Source organism: Hylobates moloch, unplaced genomic scaffold (genome assembly GCF_009828535.3).
Source record: "Hylobates moloch isolate HMO894 unplaced genomic scaffold, HMol_V3 SCAFFOLD_1, whole genome shotgun sequence".
NCBI classification, from domain to species: Eukaryota; Metazoa; Chordata; class Mammalia; order Primates; family Hylobatidae; genus Hylobates; species Hylobates moloch.
In genome coordinates this window covers 237,870,511-237,885,698 of record NW_026652276.1, presented here as the reverse complement: position 1 = coordinate 237,885,698, position 15,188 = coordinate 237,870,511, and positions in this window count along the sequence as shown.

Genomic DNA, 15,188 nt, shown 5'->3' with positions numbered 1-15,188 from the left:
GGCAAACACTGCCGCTGGCTCTGCCTCGCTGCTCTGCCCTGGGGGAGTGCGACCCCCACCTGCCTTGGCTCTGCAGATGGCCAGTGGGAAGCCCTTCAGGGGGACTCTCCTCTACTGCAGAGACCACGGGTACAGTCATGAGGGCCTTGCTGCAGCCCCCCAGACACCCGGCCGGGGCACCCCCACCCTGAAGATGATGCCAGGCTGTGTGACCAGGGGCTTCTTTCCGGGCTCAGCCCCCCGACTTCCCTCCAACACCTTTCCCCTTAGACCCTCGCAGATGCTCCCCTGGCCTGCCTTTGCCCTATGCTGTTTGTCTTGGTCAGCATCCTCGTGACCACATTATTTCATGACTTTTAATTAAACAGCGTAAGTTAAAACTGAAGAAGGATCTCACCCACGTAACCATGTCTTAAACTATCTGCAGCAGCCTATTTAAATGACCACTGAGAAGTCAATACTGTTTACACTCAGCTGTTCTTACCTGCCTCCCACTTTTTAGCAAGCTGTGTCCTGCGCACCCTAACGGCACATGGGAGGTTACGGGGGTCTGGGCAGCCCAGGTCACTCTACAGTGGGTTCTGTCAGGAGAGTACGACGTGCAGAGGCCACCGAGGTGAGGGACAAACGCACGGGCAAGGGCTCTGCAAGCCACGGAGGGCGGGGGTCCGGGCAGCGATGGGGCTGCAGGGGCTCCGAGGAGGGCAGAGGCTGCAGGGAGGCAGCGCCCTGGGCTGTCCAGGGTGGGAAGTGATGTCGCCACAGGGTCCTCAACCCCAAAGAAGGAGGCACACGGAGAGAGAGTCCTAGCTGGAGTGAGGCTGGGGCTCCCCGGGAACACGTGTGCCTGTGATCCTGGGAATCAAGCGTCTACCAGACAGAGACAGCGAGTCAGCCCTGCTGGCACACAGGCCCGGGAGGCAGCGAGAAGCCCTTGGGCCCTTGAAGACGGCGGAGGGCAGTAACACCGTGGGGTCCTGCGTGCAGCTGGCGCCTTCCCGCAGACATGCTGAGCTCCGCAGCCCACATGCGGATGGCGTGTTGCACAGTCTAGCCCCGGGGCGGGGTGGGGCGCGGTGGTTGAGACGGGGGTCTTGGGACTGGAAGCACCTGAGGGTGTGTGAGCTTCCTGAGCCTGCTGAAATGAACACCCACAAGCTCGGGGGCTGAAGACAGCACGAGTCTGTCCCCAGCAGCAGGGGTCCCCAACCCCGGCCCAAGACCAGTGCGGGTCCGTGGCGTGTTGGGAGCCGGCGCACAGCAGGAGGGAGTGACAGTACCACAAGCATTAGAGCCTGAGCTCCGCCTCCCGTCAGACCAGCCGCAGCACTGGAGTCTCACGGGGGCGAGAACCCCATTGTGAATCGCGCGTGCAAGGGACCCAGGTTCCACCTCCTTACGAGAATCCAGTGCCTGATGATCTGAGGTGCAGCAGTTTCATCCAGAACCATCCCCTCCACCAACGCCATCCGTGGACAAATTTTCCACCAAACTGGTCCTTGATGCCAAAAATATTGGGGACCACCCTGCTCTACAGCTCTAGGGGCCGGAGGTCTGGCCCGGGGCTCCCCAGGCTGAAGTCACCGTGTCTCGGGGCTGGGTCCTTCCGGAAGCTTCGGGGACAATCTGTTTCCAGCCCTTTTCAATTTCTCGAAGCTGCCCTTTCCCCAGCTTGGGGCTCCTCCTGTCTCCGGAGCCAGCGGCGGCGGCCGAATCTCTCACCGGCGTCTGGGACTCCCCCTCCCTGTGCCTCCTTCCATCGGCCATCGGCTTTGAGGACCCTGCGACTACATCAGGCGCCGCCGGGGAAGTCCACCACACACGCTACGTCAGGCGCCGCCCGGAACTGCCCACCACAGACGCTACGTCAGGCGCCGCCCGGAACTGCCCACCACAGACGCTACGTCAGGCGCCGCCCCGAAGAGCCCACCACAGGCCCCTCTCTCAGGGTCGGCTGAGGAGCGGCCTCCGTTCCCTCTTCCGTGAAACACGACTCGCTCTCAGGTTCTGGGGATGAGACGTGATCGTCATCGGGGCCATTACTCTGCCGTCCACAGTGGAGGGTCCAGAGTCTAACGCCTCTAGCCCCCGTGAGCCTGGCAGGCTCTTCTCTCTAAAGCCCAGATTCCCTCATCTATGAAACAAGCGTGGGGGATTTAGAGAGGCTGGTGGGTGTCGCCCCGGCTTCCTTAGCCTTTGGAAGTGGAACTGTGTGCACAGCCCTGCAGCAGGCCTGCCTCCCGCCGCACAAGGCCTCTCTGCTCTGAGTTCCAATTTATGGTGACCCCGTTTCTGGGCTCTGTGCGTGGCCAGAGTGGGAGCTCCAGTGGGCAGGGCCACCCACCTGTCCCGGGCACCTGAAACCCAGCCAGGTGCTTGGGGAACTGTGTGCTTGAGTTTTCTTCATCTCTGTCTTGTAAATGGGGCGTCTGAAGTTCAGCAGGTGAAGTCACCGCCCATCATCGTGTTGTGCAGAGTGGAAGGTGGAACTGAAACCCGGGAGCCCCCCTCAGACCCTGCGGTCTTCCTGCGACTTGCAGCCGGTGGGAGGGAGATGCTGCAGCCAGAAGAGATCACCGCGGCTCAAGAGATCAGGGTGGGGTGATGTCCCGGGGTCACCACCACACAGAAACACTGCTGCCTTTTTTCAGAAAATAGATCCTTCCTTTAACTTTCTCGCATTCGATGTGACCTCGTGTTGGTCATAAACAGAGCGGAAGCAAGAATGCCACCAGCACAGACTGTGCCACGCTTAGGAGCTGCTGACAGTCAAGCCACGGCTGTGCGGCCCAGGCAGGCTCTGGCTGGGGAAGACAATCGCCAGCACTGGCGGCAAGCCCTTCCGTTAGCTCCAGAGCCCACAGCGGACGACAGGCAGGCACGCGGACGACGCTGCAGGCTCCAGGACTGGCTGCTCCGACGGTCACACCCCTCACATCTGACCTGGGCTTCATGGCAAATAGTTTTTTTTTGTAAATTATTATCATGTCACATTAATCAGGTATTCAGTGAGGAAAGTGACATCAAGGAAGAAATGACGTGGAACGTTTTTGGCCACAGAGAGATTTATTAAGAGGATGATGCCGGAGAGGCCTCAGGCCTTGGAGCCCCCCCTTGGCTGCACTGAGGCTGACCAGTCATGACCTGGAGCCCAGGAGGGAGGGGACGGTGACAGAGGTGCTGCCTTCCAACAACAGAGGTCCTCCCTGAAGGTGATGGTGATGAAGGTGCTCCTGGAGGGGACGGTGATGGAAGTGCTCCCTGGAGGTGATGGTTAAGGAGGTGCTCCTGGAGGTGATGGTGAAGGAACCAGCTCAGACCAGCCTCCAGCAAGGGCTGGAGGTGCTCCCTGGAGGTGATGGAGGTGCGCCTGGAGGTGATGGTGAAAGAGATGTTCCCTGGAGGTGATGGAGGTGCTCCCTGGAGGTGACGGTGAAGGAGATGCTCCCTGGAGGTGATGGAGGTGCTCCCTGGAGGTGACAGCTAAGGAGGTACTCCTGGAGGTGATGGTGAAGGAGGTGCTCCCTGGAGGTGATGGAGATGCTCCTGGAAGTGATGGTGAAGGAGGTGCTCCCTGGAGGTGATGGAGGTGCTCCTGGAAGTGACAGTGATGGAGATGCTCCCTAGAGGTGATGGAAGTGCTCCTGGAGGTGATGGTGAAGGAGGTGTCCCCTGGAGGTGATAGTGATGGAAGTGGTGGTGAATAGGGTGTTCCCTAGAGGTGATGGTGAAGGAGGTGCTCCCTGGAGAAGCCAAAGGCAGGCCTTGTCTTTCTGGCTACCTGGAGCCCCTAACACTGTCCTCAGATGCTTTTGGTTGCCACCGGGCACTTTCTTTAGAACACGGGCTGAGGAGAGGCAGGGACGCTGACCCAGCAGCATGAGCATCTCCCAGTAGCAAAGGTGACAATTAAACCATTTCAGCTGAAGACAGAGACAAATCTGCATATTTAAACCAAGGAGTCTGCTCTGTCGGGGGCACTCGCCCCTGCTGAGGAGCCCCTGCTGAACCTGGGGCTCAGAGATGAGCCCTGAACCCAGCCCCAGAGCCTGCAGGCTCCATGCGCTGCTGGGCCCCCAACAGTGACGGGGCAGGAGCTTGGCTACAGCTGCTCAACGAGTGTGCAGGGCCTGGGACCATTCTAACAAACCGGGGGCTTAAAACAATAGAGGGTGTGTCTCACGGTTCTGGAAGCCAGCATCTGAGGTCAAGGCATCCGTGAGGCCATGCCCCTCGAAGGTGTGGGAGGCTCTCAGGGACCTCTCCTCACCTCATGACCCTCCCTGCATGCCTCACCTGCAGATGCCTCACTCCACTCTCTGCCTCTGTCACGTGACCTCCATCCAAGGACACAAGGCAGTGGTTGGGGCCCCCTGACTCCAGGATGACCTCATCTGAGCCCAAATCCATCTGCAAAGACCCTGCTCCCAAACAGGGCGGTCCTTGTGGGACCTGGGTTGGACTCAACCCTTCTTTTTGGAGGCCAAATTCAACCCCAAACACTAGACCAGTGGGATTCCTACAACAACCCCATCTGGGAAAGGACATGCCCTGCCCAGAGACGAGAGCCAGCTCTGACTGGCCTCCAGTGAGGGCTGGACACATGGCTGTCACATCACGTCTAGTCCAAAACACATGCTCCTTTCCCTCAAGCCATTCCCTGGAATTGCCCCCCACTGCCCCCCAAGAGCTGTGACTCAGCTGTGAAGCCAGCATGGCTCGGGGAGGGGAGGGGAAGGGAGGGAACGGGAGGGGAAAGATGAGGAGGGGAGGGGAGGAAAGGAGAGGAGAGAGGAAGGGGAAGGATGGGGAGGGGAGAAGAGAGGAGGGGAAAGTGGGGCCAGACTGTGTGGTGGGCAAAGGAGGACTCAGGACACAATGAGAGAAAGGGCTCCATGGCCACCTTCCTAGACAGAGGCTTTCTCAGGAAATGGTCTGTAAAGTTAAATAAGACTCAGTCAGGCTGGACGACTGGGGCGGAGTCACTAAGGGGTGGGGGTGATGTGCTAGGGGCTGCCTGGGGCCAGAGTTGCTTCCTGATCCCGTCCCAGGAAGAGCCCGTGGTCATGCACATGTGTGCATGTGCTCACAGCATGTGTGTGTGTGTGTGTGTGTGTGTGTGTGTGTGTGTGTGTGTGTGTGTATGCGCAGTGAGCTGTGGGGGCCATGACCATGAGGTACTGGCTTGGTTCATCTGCACACTCCGGACACCGTCCCCTCTTCTGTGCAAGTGCAGCCCCTCAGGCAGAAGCCACCACCCCATTGTCGTCCAGAACGTTTTTGGAACTTCGTGTTTTAAGCAATGTCTTAGAAAACCCAACCTCACTGTTGATTAGATTAAAGCTTTTGTCGGGGAGGAGGCAGGAGACTCTCGCTGTGTTGCCCAGGCTGGAGTGCAGTGGCACAATCTCAGCTCACTGCAGCCTCCACCTCCCAGGCTCAGGCAATTTTTTCACCTCAACCTCCCGAGCAGCTGGGATTACAGGCATGCACCACCACCCCCGGCTAATTTTTGTATTTTTCGTAGCAACAGGGTTTTGCCATGTTGCCCAAGCTAGGCTTGAACTCCTGAACTCAACTGATCCACCCACCTCGGTCTCCCAAAGGTTGGAATTACAGGCATGAGCCACTTCACTCAGTCAGGTTAAAGCTGTTTAAGTTAAATCTCTTGTGCCATCAAATATGTGAGTGTTACTTGCTCGATTCTTCAAAACTAGATCCTTTGCTGGACACACATTCCTTATGCCTTCTATAGAAATTCCTTCCATGCTGAAAAAGATGTGTTTTCAACCATAAACAACTGAAAAACAAGGAAAAATTGCAAGTGCCCCACCAGGCTCTGTCACAGCCGCTTAACGCAAGCAGCATGAACTCGTGGAAACAGAAATCATTTCTGTGCCGTTAGAATCAACTGTAGGAAGGAGACGGGATTGAGTTTGGGAAATTTCTGAAACTATTGGTAACGATTTCATCACCAGTCGCCACTGATGGCCAGAGACCAAGGGAAGCGAGCCATGGGGGGCCACTCAGTGCTAACCATACTGGGCCACCTCACACGAATTCTATCATTCCTTGAAAAGGTTCCTGTATTTTATAGCTTCAGTTTTCAGTGTCTCTCCCATTATGTATCATACCAAACTCTTTGTAAGGACTTTTAAAATTCAAAGAACAACTGACTTGCATTAAATACACACACACACACACATACATAGACACACACACACATACACACACAGGCCCTTAGCAATGCTATATTTTAATTGACTATTCAGTCACTCTTTAGGAATATTTTAGACATCAAATTCCATGCTGTATTGTGGCAGATAGACTTCATTGCCATTCATATCAAATTTAAAACTTAAATTGCTAATCTGTGTCCCTAAAAGTGATAATAAAAGTATATATTTTAGAGCAATTACTTTTTCATCAAGGGATCTTACTTTATGAAATACTTGCTTGCCAAAAACCACAATTTACTTTTTACCATTTCATTTAACGATCTGACATTTGCTACATGCCCTAATTAATTCTAACTCTGTCTAAACGGCTGTGATAAATATAACCCGTGCTGAAGAGATTATAATGTCACTGGCAGATCTATAGGGCAGACAGAGGAAACGTATAGCAGGCAAGTGGCTGGCGTTGGGACGGGGCCTGCCATCTGATCTGACCATAGAAGTTACATACGAAAATACGTAAACTGTAGAGATTACATACAAAAACAAAATCCCAGGGATCTAAGGCAGCCCCTTAATCTGAAATGGAATTGGTTGCCTTGTTTCTTTTTTTGGTGTTTGTTGTTGTTGTTGTTGTTGTTGTTATGGAGTCTTGCTTTATTGCCCAGGATGGAGCACAATGGTGCAATCTCGTCTTACTGCAACCTCCACCTCCCAGGTTCAAGTGATTCTCCTGCCTCAGCCTCCTGAGTAGCTGGGATTACAGGCACGTGCCACCACACCTGGCTAATTTTTGTTACTTTTAGTAGAGGCAGGGTTTCAACCATGTTGGCCAGGCTGGTCTCAAACTCCTGACCTCAGGTGATCCACCCGCCTCAGCCTCCCAAAGTGCTGGAATTACAGGCGTGAGCCACTGCGTCCAGCCTACAATCGCCTCAATCTTTATGAAATATATTTGACTGGCTGAATATTTATATTTATATTCTCCCAAGATGCTTAGTACTTTAGCTAAGACTTTGTCAAGGCAGCTAAATTATTTTTTAACTTTTAATATTATTTTTAATTAAAATTAAAAGGTTTTAAGACTGAGGAGCACGTGAAAGCAGGAACGATGAGTTTCTTTGTAGACTGTGCTCTTGTCTCCTCAATCTAGATGCTCCTAAATCCAACAGAATTCCTAAATCTAGACGCTCGGGCAAACTGTAATGGTCTGGCCACCTCCACGCCTCACCCTCAGACACCAAGAAGTGGGCATGGGAGGCTCGGCAGGAAGTAGGATCCTGGGGAGTCCTCCCCTCCCGGATGAAGCATCATTTTTACTACACGGAATGATGCTGGAGACCCTTTATCATCACCATACATTGCTGTAACTCCAACAATAAACCCTCAGGTAAAAGGCTTAAAGCTAAGAAGAGTCACATGCATGAGTTCTCATTTGCATCCGCACTGAAACCCGTCTTCAGCATGATCTGTCTTCCTGGATTGGCTGGTGACAGTGCTGGGTGCTCTGCGGTTTTCAGCTGCTGCTGTCTGGTTTGGGAGCATGGTTGTTGGGGATGAGGTGGAGACCTGGAGCTCACAGCAGCTTCTGCTGCTGCTTCTGCCCTTTAACAGGAATCGAGGGCACCACGGGAGGGGCCGAGGACTTCGCTCACAAGTATTATTAGGCTTGGGACAGTTTTGGCTTTGACTTTTGTGTTTTCTCTTTTTATTTTATTTCTTCTTTACCTCGGTAATTTTTTACCTGATTTTGGTAACAAGTGGATAGGAAGCAAAGGGCCCTGGTGTCAGGACACCACACCCTTTGGCACTGCAGAGCGGTCATCGGTCTGGGTGAAAGCCACATCTTCCAGTCTCTCTAAGCCAACTTTACTTATGAGGCCGTTCAACCACGCCTCGGAGAAACAGCTGATCACGAAAGTCTGGATTCGGGAAACGGCTGCATGTTCTCACAAAAGCTTCAAAAAACAACTCCAAGACAGGTGTTGTCAAGTGCCTCCCGTTCGCTCCCCGGCCGCCAGGGTGGCTGACTTCAGCGGCTGTGTGATAGGTTTGGTGGCCCTGACCTTTCCTTCTACCACCACTTATGGGGGCGGTGCACAGTTCAGTGGGTTATGGGATTATTTTAGCCAGAAGGTGCTGAAAATATTAACAATAGATTTTATTGCTATTAGCCCAGAAGAACGCAAATTACCATTTGTCAAACGTTATTTGAGTAAAAACTGTAGAAATGTTTTTGGCATGGGAGTGTAGGGGGAAAAAAGTGACCTTGAACTTTTGGTAGAGCCTGATTTTATCATTTAAAATTGTGTGCTTGTGAAGCTGAAGCCTTTGATATGTCATTTAGAAGGTTGAGAGACTGGATGTTAACTGTTGAACAAGAAAAACTCCCCACTCTGCCTTAAACTAATTATTTTATTCCACCGATGGGACCGTGTAAGCACTCGGGCCCCTCACCCTTCAACTCGATTTTAGCCTTGATTAACCTGAACATAATTAAAATAAGACTCACTAATTAACTCTACTAGGTGGCCATGGGGGTGTGGGGGTGCATGTGTGGGTTGGTGACTTTGTGTGTGTGTATGTGTTTATATGCATGTGTGAGTGTGCACATGTGGGTGGGTGACTGCATGTGTGCATGCGAGTGTGCGTGTGAACGTGCATGTGTGTGTATATGTGGGTGGATGACCGTGTGTGTGTGCATGAGTGTACGTGTGTGCAGGCATGCGTGAGTGTGCATGTGTGGGTGGGTGACTGCATGTGTGTGTGCATGCGTCTGTATGCATGTGTGAGTGTGCACATGTGGGTGGGTGACTGCATGTGAGTGTGCATGTGAATGTGCATGTGTTTGTATATGTGGGTGGATGACCGTGTATGTGTGCATGCATGCATGCATGAGTGTGCGTGTGTGCAGGCATGTGTGTGTGCATGTGTGTGCAGGCATGTGAGTGTGCATGTGTGGGTGGGTGACTGCATGTGTGTGCATGTGTGTGTGCACATGTGGGTGAGTGACTGCATGTGTGGGTGCATATGAGTGCATGTGTGCACATGTGGATGGATGACTGCATGCGGGTGTGGGTGTGCATGCATGAGTATGCATGTGTGCATGCATGTGTGTGCATGTGTGAATGCATGTGTGTGTGTGCAGGCATGTGTGAGTGTACATGTGTGGGTGAGTGACTTCGTGTCTGTGCATGTGTGTGTACGTGTGTGTGCCTGTGTGAGTGGATGACTGCATGTGTGTATGTGCATGTGTGTGCGTGTGTGAGTGTGCATGTGTGTGCATGCATGTGTGCGTGCCTCGGGTGGGAGTGGAGTGGGTCACTTGCGCAGAGTCCTGTTTTCTTTTATAGACGCGCCCTCCTGTGGTCACTGAAAATATTGCACTGTAAAATGCCATCTCTGCCCTGCATCCTGTGTTTCTGTCGCTGTTTTTCTGCGTGAAGCATTTGGAGTCTCACGTGAATAAATAAAAGTTCCCACGAAGCTACACAGACATATGAAATTTTTTCATAAAATACTTTATTTGGGGTTTTGAAAGTTGGGATGCCTCGGTACTGATGCACAGGCACACCTTCTAAACTGAATTTCTAAAGCGGGGCGCCCGCGTGCCCAGGGGCTCCTCACACCGCCAGGAGGACAGAGCCAAAGTGGAGTAAGGTGTGGGCGGGGCCGGCTCCCTCATGAGGCTCAGGATGGACAGTCCTTCCTGCCTCTCCCAGCTTCCGGCAGCTCCAGGCATCCCTGGGCTTGTGGCCACACTCCTCCCACCTCTGCCTCCGTCTCCACGCGGCCTCCCTCCCCGTCCAGGTCTCAAGTCTCCCTCCCCCTTCTCCTCTAAGGACGGCTGTCGTTGGGTTTCGCTGGCATTCTCAGTCCAGGATGACCTCCTCTCCAGGCCTTAACTTGTTACATCTGCAAAGATGGCCTCCCGGGCAGGCACGCTCACGGGTTCCAGGGGTCAGCAGGTGGGCATGTCTTCAGGGATCACCATTACCCTGCACAGGACTTGGGGATCTCAGGGGGGCTGGAGGGTGTGGGCGTCCATGAGACAGGCAGGCTGGGCCGGGCCATTCGCACTCTCCGTGTGGGTGATGGGCTGCAGGACGCCTCTGTGGCTGACTGAAAGTGAGGTCCTCGGCCCAAACTCGGACAACGCTGACCTCAGAGCTTCCCTGCAGAGCAGCCCCGTCCCTCCAGCAGCCTCTGCGAGGACTCAGGGCTGTGGGGTCTGGTTTTCTCTCCTCACCTCACACCTGCCGTGGGCATCTGCTGTGCCTGACAGGTGACAACGAGGTCAGCCTGCCCTGGAGAGGGCGGAGCAGCCAGTAGCAGGAACCACTGAGAGGCAGGGAGCGCTGAGAGGGTGGTGGTCTGTCCTTCTTTGGAGATTCATGGGCTGCTCTCTCCCCACTTTGCACTGGCTCATGGCTCTGGGGGTTCAGAGCTGTCTGGTCCCCAAGTCCTGGTCCCAGGGGGATGAGGGACAAGAAAAGATGGACACAGCTATGTCCCAACCGCAACAAAACCACTCCAGGGCAGATGCACACCTGAGGTCCCACGGCCTCTTGAAGCCAAAGAGGGCCGAAAGGGAACAGGTGATCCCATCAGGTGACAGGTGACCTCAGATGACAGGTGGCCCATCAGTGACAGGTAATCTTGGGTGACAGGTGGCCCTTCAGGTGTAGGTGATCTTGTCGGGTGACAGGTGACCTGTGCGACAAGAAAGACAGACGTTGGCAGTCCCACAGCAGCTGCCCCTTCCTTGTGGGAAGGCCTCTGTCCCGCCGTGGGCAGGTCTATGCAGACTCACCCCAAAGGCCAAGGGAGCCGAGAGGTCGAACAGAAGGGCTGACAGACCCAGCTCCTCAGACAAACACTTCACAGGGACTTGGGAAAGGAATCAATGTCTCCGGTGGCCGCAAACAGTGGCACCCGCACCCGCTCCAGGAAGTGTCTTTTGTGCACACGTGTTTAAGGTGGGACGCATGCAGCTGGCCATGTCTGACTCTCTTGGGAAACTCATGACCGCTGGGGAGTGTGACAGGCATTCTTCCCAGGGCGTCTGTGCTATAGGAACACCTCAGTATGTGGGCGCCCAATGCCGGTCATGGCAACGGTCTCGCTTCAAGACAGAGTCCCGTGGGCCATGCAGCAACCTCGCTGCCCCAAGGCTTGAGCTCTGTCACACTCAGCTGAGCTCCAGGGAGCAGCTCTCTCTGTCCATTGGCTGCGTTTCTGCCACAGCAGGAGGGGGCGCTCCCAGGGTGTGGCTGCCACCACTCAGCATGGACAGTGGTCCCAGGGTGAGCCCATCGCTGGCCACTGTGGCTCACTCCACAGGCAGCACAAGGGGTGAAGTGTGGGGAAGAAGCCGCCCATTCACACCCGGGCTTGCTTCACCTCTTCCTGCTGCATGCAAAATTCTCCCTCCCACAAATTCACCTCCAACCCACAAGCCCACCCCGGGCTCAGGCCACTCTCGTCCAGACAGCCTGCCCGCCTCCACCCACCGACACCCATTCAGGAAGCTCCCTGATCCTTCTCTCCGTCCTGGGAAGGTCCAAGCTGAGCTTGTTCAGCATGTGGCCCTCCCCTCCACTGGCCTGTGGGGGGCTGACAAGGGTGGGTTGGAGGTGACTGATTCTGCCTTTCCCCTCTGCAGGGCAGGATGACAATGTATATGGCTCTCTGTCCCCAACGTGCCAGCAATGGACACACAGATGAATGAATGGGATGGACGGGCAGGTGGGCAGACAGATAGACGGATGGAAGGAGGGACGAATGGATGAACAAATGGATGGACAGATGGACAGATGGATGGGTAGGTGGATGGATGGGTGGATGGGTGAGTGGGTGGATGGGTGGGTGTATGGATGGACAGATGGATGAACAGACAGATGGACAGGTGGATAAATGGATGTATGAACTGATAGATGGAGAGATGGACAAATGGATGGGTGGATGGGTGAAAGGGTGGACGGCTGGATGGGTGGACAGGTGGGTAGGTGGGTGGGTGGATGGATGGATGATGAATGAACAGACAGATGGACAAGTGGATAGATGGATGGATGAACTGATGGATGAACAGATGGACAAATGGATGGGAGGATTGGTGGATGGGTGGGTGGGTGAGTGGATGGATGGGTGGATGGATGGACAGATGGACAGGTGGATAGATGGATGAACTGATGGATGAACAGACAAATGGATGGGTGGATGGGTGGGTGGGGGGATGGATGGGTGGATGCATAGATGGGTGGATGGGAGGATGGGTGGATGGGTGGGTGGGTGGATGGATGGATAGATGGATGGACAGGTGAATGAACAAATGACCAAACGTTATATTTACACACTGCCCTTAGGCCAGGTCTGTTTGTGTGTAACCAGGCCAAACAGGAATATGATTTTCTGGAGGAGTCCCATGAGGGGCTCATGAGCATGTTAAGTCAGCCTCCTCTACCCGGTACAAGCTCCCCCAGCTACACAGCAGGTCCACCGTCCCCTGTGTGGGACAGGGGTTGCCCCCATTCCCAAAACTTGGACCCTAAGGGTTGGTCCTCCCCGAGGGGAGATCCTGGGAGCTGAAGAAGCCTGGCCCACTGCCCACGGTGCCTCCGCCCAGCCATGCACCCCCAGGAAGCTGGCAGCAGGCCAGCCACATCCATCCTGGGAAGGTCCAAACTGAGCGGCTTTAGCATGTGGTCCTCCTCTCGCCCTGTCTAATTCACTGTAATATCACATAAGCAGCCTGTTGAGCTGGCAGCTGTGTGAAGTTTTAACTAAGCTGAGAACGGGGCTCAGTCAGCCACAATTTAAGCTCTGGCCACAGCGTGCCAAGCAGTCTGGACTGCAGGATCTGTGAGCCCAGATGTTCAGAAGCTCACCCTGCTCAGTGTCCTCAAATGAACCAGTGGCCCCTCCTTTATGTGGCCAATGGCAGCGAACCCAGAAAGAGCCCAAGGAAGGACAGCTTCTGTTGGTCATCTGGAAACTGGGCCTGTGGTTCCGTGAGCCTGAGGCGACCCTGGGAGCTGTGAGCCCTTCCCAAAGGGTCTGGATGCCTCTGGGCCCTGACAGCAAACAGAACTCCCAGTCCCAGCACCGACAGCCACGCTCCCGCTGTTGTTATGGGGTGCACCGTGCCCCTCCTCGTGGCCCCCGGCTCTCACACGAGCTAGACCTTGATCAGCACCCCAGAATTACTCCATGAGCTCTGGAAGACTCTGCAAGATAACCGCACGCCTCACAATCACCAGTATTGTCATCCCTGCGGGCAGATTTCCCAGTGAGACTTGGGGATGTCCTGGGATGTCCCTCCAAGGTGCAGAGAGCACCCAGGGAACCTGGCCTCCCGCCCCAGCTGCGGCCACTTCAGGCACCAGCAATCCAGGTCCCTCCAGAGGGGTCCCCGGGGGCAGAGCCTCACCCGCAGGGTCCAAGGTGTTTCCCTCTGCGGACTGGAGGTGAGACTGCCCACAGGCTCCCTCCATGAGACATGAACCAGGCCCACGTTGGGACTTGGGGGAGCCTGAAACGCAGGCTGGGCTCCGCGGGTGGACCCCATGGGCAGAGAGGGAAGCGTCCCCACATCGCGTCCTGCCCTGAGGCCCAGGACAGTAGGAATAGTTCTGGTCTCCCCAGCAGACTCTGGCCCAAGGGACTTGGAGAAGACCTGGCCACCAGGCCCCAGCGAGATGTCCCAGCCTCTCCTTTGAGGGCCTAGCAGGTGCAGCCCTGCCTCACACGCCTGGTGACAGCTGCCTTCACCAAGGAGAAGGCTATGGGCTTCGGTGGAGCCGACGCCTCACACAGCAGAGGTGCAGAGAGGGAGCCCCTCCAGCCCCTCCCTCATTCCCAGCCACAGCCACTGACACCATCCTCCGAGGATAGCCTACCCCAGCACCGCAGCCCCACTGGGCGCCCACTCCCCAGGGGTGCAGGAGCCTGGCCTGACTCCATGCGGGTCACAGTCACCACATCCCAGCTCCCACGAGGCTCCCACACGGCTCCCAGGCCATCCTGTGCCATGGAGGCTGCTGGGCACCTGGGCCCTGTCGTGCCCTGGGTGGCACCATGCTTTTGTCCCTCCTCCCTCCTCAACTGGGAGTCAGCCCCCAGCATAGCCGCTGGCCCCTCACAGCTCCCCTCACGGGGTCCCTCCAGCCCCATGCCCCATGTGGTGAGCCCAGGGTTCTGGGATAGCCCCTTCGTCCCTCCTCCCTCTGCTGGGGACACCCCTCCCACAGCCCCTGATGTGAACACCCACGCCTCTGTGCCCGGGCTGGACACTGACCACTCACTCTGCTCAGCCGGGTCCTGGGCCCCCCTCACCTCAGCAGCCCCTGGGGGTCCCCAGGCCTCCTCCCCTGGCAGGGAGCCAGTCAGGGGGCACCCCAGGCCTCGGCGGAGATGCCAGGTAGTTCACGGCCAGACCCTGACGGAGATCCGGGACAGGTCCACCCAGGCGGGTCCCCAAAGCAAACTGCACCACGCACACATGGTGGCTTCTGTGGAGGGAAAGGATGACTCGATTTTTTAAAGGTGTGTTTTCCGGCCGGGCAAGGTGGCTCACACCTGTAATCCCAGCACTTTAGGAGGCCGAGGCAGGTGGATCATTTGAGGTCAGGAATTCAAGACCAGCCTGGCAAACATGGTGAAACCCCATCTCTACTAAAATACAAAAATTAGTCAGGCATGGTGATGCATGCCTGTAATCCCAGCTACTCAGGAGGCTGAGACATGAGAATAGCTTGAACCTGGGAGGCGGAGCTTGCAGTGAGCCAAGATCACACAACTGCACTCCAGCCTGGGTGACAGAGCGAGACTGCCTAAAAACAAAACATGGTGCGGTGGCTCACACCTGTAATCCCAGCACTTTGGGAGGCCAAGACGGGCGGATCACGAGGTCAGGAGATCGAGACCATCCTGGCCAACACGGTGAAACCCCGTTTCTACAAAAAATACAAAAAAATAGCCGGGCTTGGTGGCAGCCGCCTATAGTCCCAGCTA